Here is a 6,000-nt window from a genome sequence, read left to right as displayed (position 1 = left end):
CAAATTCCTTGACAATTTGAAGTTTGAATCTTCTTCAGATTGCTGAAACTGAGGTGAAATGTCCCGAGGCTGTTTGTTTGTGTGTGTGTTGTGTGGTGTTGTTTTTTTTTTTCGTTCTTTCTTTCTGTAAAGGGCACATTAAGAGGAGAAATGGTTCTTTTCTTAGCACTTTATACTCTACTTGTAGTCTTGTATAGCTGGACTTGAAAGCAGCAAGATTCCCCCTGCTTTGCCTGTCTTATTCAAAGGCACAAGATAAAATACAGATTCAGCAGCACAGGTAGTGGACAAGGAGCCTGTTTGGGGAGTGAGGGGTGGTTAAGAAAACTGTGTAGGAGCGCGATTGTGGGCATTAAGCTGTTCCACAGTGCCCACGAGCCACAGAAAGGCTGGAGCAGGGAGCAGGGGATCACAGGCAGCTGAAGGAGGCGGGTGACAAATGGGTGAGGAGGTGAGGACTGAGAATGGCCAGGGCAGATGGACGGGAGAAGGATGGGGAGCCAGAAACAGAAGAGATGGTTGGGAAGGGGACGGGGAGGCCTGTCACCGTGAGGCTGGAGCAGAGCACGCGCTGCAGCTCCTCAGCACCTGCAAATGCCACTGATAGGGGCTTATCGCACGGGCACACGCACGGCATGTGATGAACTCATGGCTCCCGCTCACGAGATAATGTGGGTCCTGATCAGCAACGGAGTACAGCAGGGAAGCTGCACTCTGCTTTCCTTCGGTTTCTTTTCTTTTTTCTTTTTTCTTTTTTTTTTTTTTTGGAGCTTGAACACTTGGCGATTACACCCTGACATCCATGCCATCAGCAGCATATCGCGAAGAGCCCCGTTACGTCAAACCCACCAGAAATTGGCGGCCTCACAACTCCCTCCAGGCACGGCTCCGTGCCTTAGGCGACCGCGCACAGCCCCCCTGCACCCCGCTCTCTTGGAGCCTCGCTCCCAGGGCAGAACGACGGCTGTTTTCACGGGCTGCCCCGTGTCAGCGCCGGTATCTCACCGTTTCCCTCAGAAATGCGGGCTGCGACGGTGCGAGGAAAGCGAGGCCACGGCATCTTCCGCCGCCATCTCGCCCCGCGGCCACAGGGCGGGCGCCGGCCCCTGGCCCCCCGCGCCCGCCATTTCCTCATCGGCTTTCCCTCAGCGAACCCCCTCCGCTGCCGGCCGCCGGCCGGGCCCCGCTCCCCGACTCACGGAGCTCCCCGCGGGTTGTCGCTCTCGGTAGCGCCTCACCGCGGCCGCGGCGATCGCTGCGGGGCCTGAGGCGGCGCCGCCGGCCTGGGCCCCTCCGCGGGAGGGCGGCGGAGAGGAGGGGGCCCGGGGCCGGCGCTGCCTGGCACCAGCCCGGCCAGCGCCGCTGTTCCCGCCGGAGCTGCCCTGGCCCAGCCCTTCCTTCCCTCGGCCGCTGCAGCATTCCCCGGCCACCGAGGCTTTGCTGAACCTGTGCACCCGCACGTGGGCATAGTGTTCTGCTTTAAAAACGGCACCTTGTGCACATAAAATCTGAGACAGTGGATCTGCTGCCAATGAACCTTACAAAAAGCAGTGCCTGGATTAACTAAAGTGACAAAGCATGCACCAAAGTGCTCGTTTAAGGGATCCAAGAAAATACGAAATATTTCAAGAAGCTGTTATCAGCCTACAATTATTTTATTTTCTATAAATTGTCTATTCAGTGATTCAGATTTTCTTACTCTTGGGAGTTCTACACAAAATACGCCCCTGACCCCACCCAGAGAAGCTGAAGCTCCAACATGGAAGCTGCCACTTCAGCCACTGCACCTCACCGTATTCCACAGAGGGAGTCTACAATCAAAATCCCAGCCATAACCCCACCTTGCGTGCCAAATCAGAAATAAAGAAATATATTCATGAAAAGCGGGAGTAGCTATATGTAACAATATGTTTCAACAAACAGTATTTTTATTTAATATTTTACATTTTCATGAAACTAATTGCTTATGTAGTTGAACGTTAGGACAGATAAGACAAAAGCAATCAGTTTAGGACGCAACACAAAACAAGATGCGGAACTTGTGAAGATAAAAGATTTCATGCAGTCTTGCTACTTATAAAAACACATCTGGACGATTTTTGAGATTTAAAAGTGATTTATTTTTTTTCAGTTTAAGCAGTTGGAGTTCTCTACGTTTTTATCCCTAAGAGTCAAACAAATATGATTTTCCTCATCCAAATGAAGAGAATCGTTTTCATGCATAAAGATGAGATGCACAACTCTTCACATTATTATAGGGAGTAACAGCAAATGTTGTATCGTATAGCACCAAGAATTTCAATTACAGTGTGAAGAAAAGATACCACGAAAGCTCCTTGTTTCATGGTGAATCTTTTTACACTGATATTTGTATTCAGAACTACACACTCTTCCAAGCAATGAAAATTAAACTTCACATTGGAAATACAATGTAGCTGTTTAAAACCCTTGACACCTTCTATAAATTAAGCTATTAAATTTGATTTCTTCTCTTGCATAGCAAATTTTCTTTAAACTTTGAAATGGTTAAAACTTAAAAAATGAATTTTTCCTCTCCTGGTCTTCCTTTATCCCCAACCTGGTCAAACAGTAGGAAGTAATTATTTAATAGGCAATGACTACATCATGAATCTGGACATTCCTCTGCAAATTAAACATACAATCCTACTCTTAATTTCTGTAAAGATAGCACTATGGAGTTCAATATTTACCGTCATTTATATCACTTCTACTTTGCTTTCCAGGCTAAATATATTTTGGTAAGTGCCAATTCTAAAGACTCAGCAAGGAACCAAAAAATAAAAATTATCATCTTTCATCATCTGCGTGTCCATAAATAAACCAAGCCATTCACTTTGCTTGTTCAGCCCAAAGATTCAGGTGTAGATGTAACATGTAATTTTCAAATACATACACATATACCTTTTATCTGAGGGCACTGGTATCTAGTTGGAAATGGCACTTATTAGCGCATTATAAATACTGTAAAATGTGAGATATAATTGAACTTCCTTTCTAACAAGCAAAAGGTAGTAACATTTAACGTTAAGTCACACAAAACGAACAACCTGTGGACTAAGGAGACTTGCTTTGATGCAGCTGCTGCTCAGGAACAGAACTTTAATATCTGCCAGATGCATCTGAGATTGCAAAGGGCCAACAAAGATGGGACCAGTCTCCATCCTGATACCTTCTGCCATTCACCTGCTTTCAGAACCAAGAAGAAACGTTACAAATGCAGCTCTTTATATCAAAGAGCTGCTGTTGGCCTGTGGATACTGCAGTGCTATTCATTCTCATTATGTCTCCTAATTGTGCAATCTCTCTCCCACAATCCCAGTCTGTCAGAACTGTGCACATTGGTGCCAGTATATTTCTGGTATTGTATATGAGGGCATCTCAGCACGTTCAATGAACCAGAAATTACCAACAGAATATGCAAGACATTTTAAGCATACTGACTGCACTATCCCTTACAGTCTTAATCATAAATATAAATCTACACCCAGTTTTGATTTTATGTTGCAGTTCATTTTTTGAACAATTACCTCTTCCTGAGCTACTGGACTATCAGACATATTACATCTTTTAACACAGCATATTATTTACTTTAGCCTAAGAGAAAGTGTTGGAATAGTAACACTCCAAACGTAACTAATAAAGATTTTAACAAATTTAAGTAAACATTATCTTGGGATCTTCATGGTGCATGTATTCCTGGAGAATAGCAGGGCAGCTCCTCTGGCATCTTTTAACTGATCTGTCACAAAAGAGCTCTGTAACTTCATTGCTAAATTAAAGTATGAAATTAAGGACTATTTAATGCCCTTTCTATACAAGACTGGTAATCTAGATCTCAAATTAAAGAAAAAAATGAATGTCAAAAAGAATTCCAGGACAGTTAAGCTTTCCAAACAGTATTTAAGACTACTTCAAATGGCTAGTCAGAGTTTATGCCAAAACCATTGTAATATATATATATATATATATACACATATATATTTTATAATTTAGGACTCTTAAACATGCTACAGGGCATCACATTTACCTCAGTTGTCAGGTCAGCTTGAGTATATATTTCGGGTTTAATCTCTAATCTCCAAGTTAACTGAACTGCCCTCCCCTCCCTTTTTTTGTTTTTTGTTTGTTTTGTCTGTTTGGTAGACAATGTAGAGTTAATAAATTTAATCAGAGATTCTGCTACCTATTACTCTGTTGCTTTCAAAGCTCAAAGAAACTTAGGCTGTTCAGACACTGCAAGTTGTCCTGAAAAAAGGTCCTGCATTGACTCTTAATTATTCAACTCAACATTTAAAAAGCCAAATAAAAATTATTAGCTATACAGTGCCACACTTGTGCATTGGTAGTTCACAGACAGAGCACAACTCCTTTTTACATGAATTTATAATTACACACAGTGACATAACAGATAGACATGACTATTAGACACGAAAAGCAAAATGGCATGCAACTAGCTGCTTTCAACTTATATGCGATATCTTCCATTTCAACATTATTTTTATTAAGTGGCTCACAGTGCGGGAAAGCACCCAAGCTCACTCTTACATTTTGTATACACTGAGCTTAATACAATCTTCCATATTTTAACATTCATAAACATCTTTAAACTAATGATTATTGACATTTAAATTCAAGTAGAAAATCAAAACTACAAGCAATCTTTGTATATGCATTCTTCAAGTTACACCAAGTATACAAAGTATTCCACTCAGTTATGCCTACTTCCAGGAAAAGGCTGCATATAAGGTACATTTTTATTAGATTGCTCACAGTACTAAAATCACGTTGTGCATACAACAGCAGATCAGTCTCCTGTTGTGGTTGAGTAGCACCTGTTTTCAATTTATTTCTGAACTAGTTTGACTTGGTTAAATCTCCCACTTCGCTGAGCTTCAATAGCAGGCCAGCGTGGCTCTCCAGGCGGAGACATCCTGCAGATGCCAGCTTTGTCTTTTTATCTTATGGATAAAAGCTTGCCATGAATAGAAGATGCATTCTAATAATGAAAAATAGCCTAGAATATGCATGCAGCCCACAACCAGTGGATGCCAGTGCTAAAGGGACACTGATGATGCTTTTGGCTGATATGACAATGGGAATAACCTGATCAACTCACCCTGGTCAGAGACCTGACAAAGCACGATGAACAGCAGATCTCTCTGCCTTTGGAGATGACACAAGGAACTACACACTCAGCTTGTGGAGATGCTAGATCCAGTTATAAGTACAGATTCCTGTGTTTCTAAAATATATTTAATGCTGCAGACAATTTCATCTGGAAATATCAATCAAATCTGTGAACTGGGGAATCATCTACAGTGATGTTTTCAGATTCCTGAAGTTTCACCCTTACCAGATAGGTATCAGTGAATGATGGTGATATTTCAGCTGAAACACAGAACTTTCACAGTAAGCATTCATAAGAAATGCCTTCTTTCCAGTACTGCAGAACGCTAGGAACACAAATACGAGCAGGCTTAAAGTTACTGGAATGACAAAATGATAAGAGATGGGAAAACACTGAACTATTTGACAGCTTACTGGCTCCAGGGCACTGACAGGCACTAACCTACCATGAACCTCCCTTGCTTTTACACACATGCACAAATCAAAACCTGTCAAATCCTGGTGCTCAACCTTTGGGTCAAAACCTGTCCTGCTAGAATTACTACATTCTAGAGCAATTTGGAAAGTCTGGAAATACCAAGTGAGCCATTTTTGAGCACTACTGCTCATATGTTTCTGACGTTTAAAATCAGCTCCAACACTATCTTGTCAAATGCATCACTTTAATAGCTATACAACACACTTATGAGCTGTGTCCACTAAAAGGCATCACATCCAACATTTCCATCTTCAGTGCCCACATTCAGGTGTCACTAACAACTGCGCACACCCAAATTTTCTGTCTCAGATTTCCCAGAATACCATTTTTGTACATGCCCTGAGATGACTCAGCCTTAGAAACGTCAATTTTTC

This window comes from Anas acuta, chromosome 7 (genome assembly GCF_963932015.1).
Source record: "Anas acuta chromosome 7, bAnaAcu1.1, whole genome shotgun sequence".
Classification (NCBI taxonomy): Eukaryota; Metazoa; Chordata; class Aves; order Anseriformes; family Anatidae; genus Anas; species Anas acuta.
Note: the sequence above shows the minus strand (reverse complement) of the source record.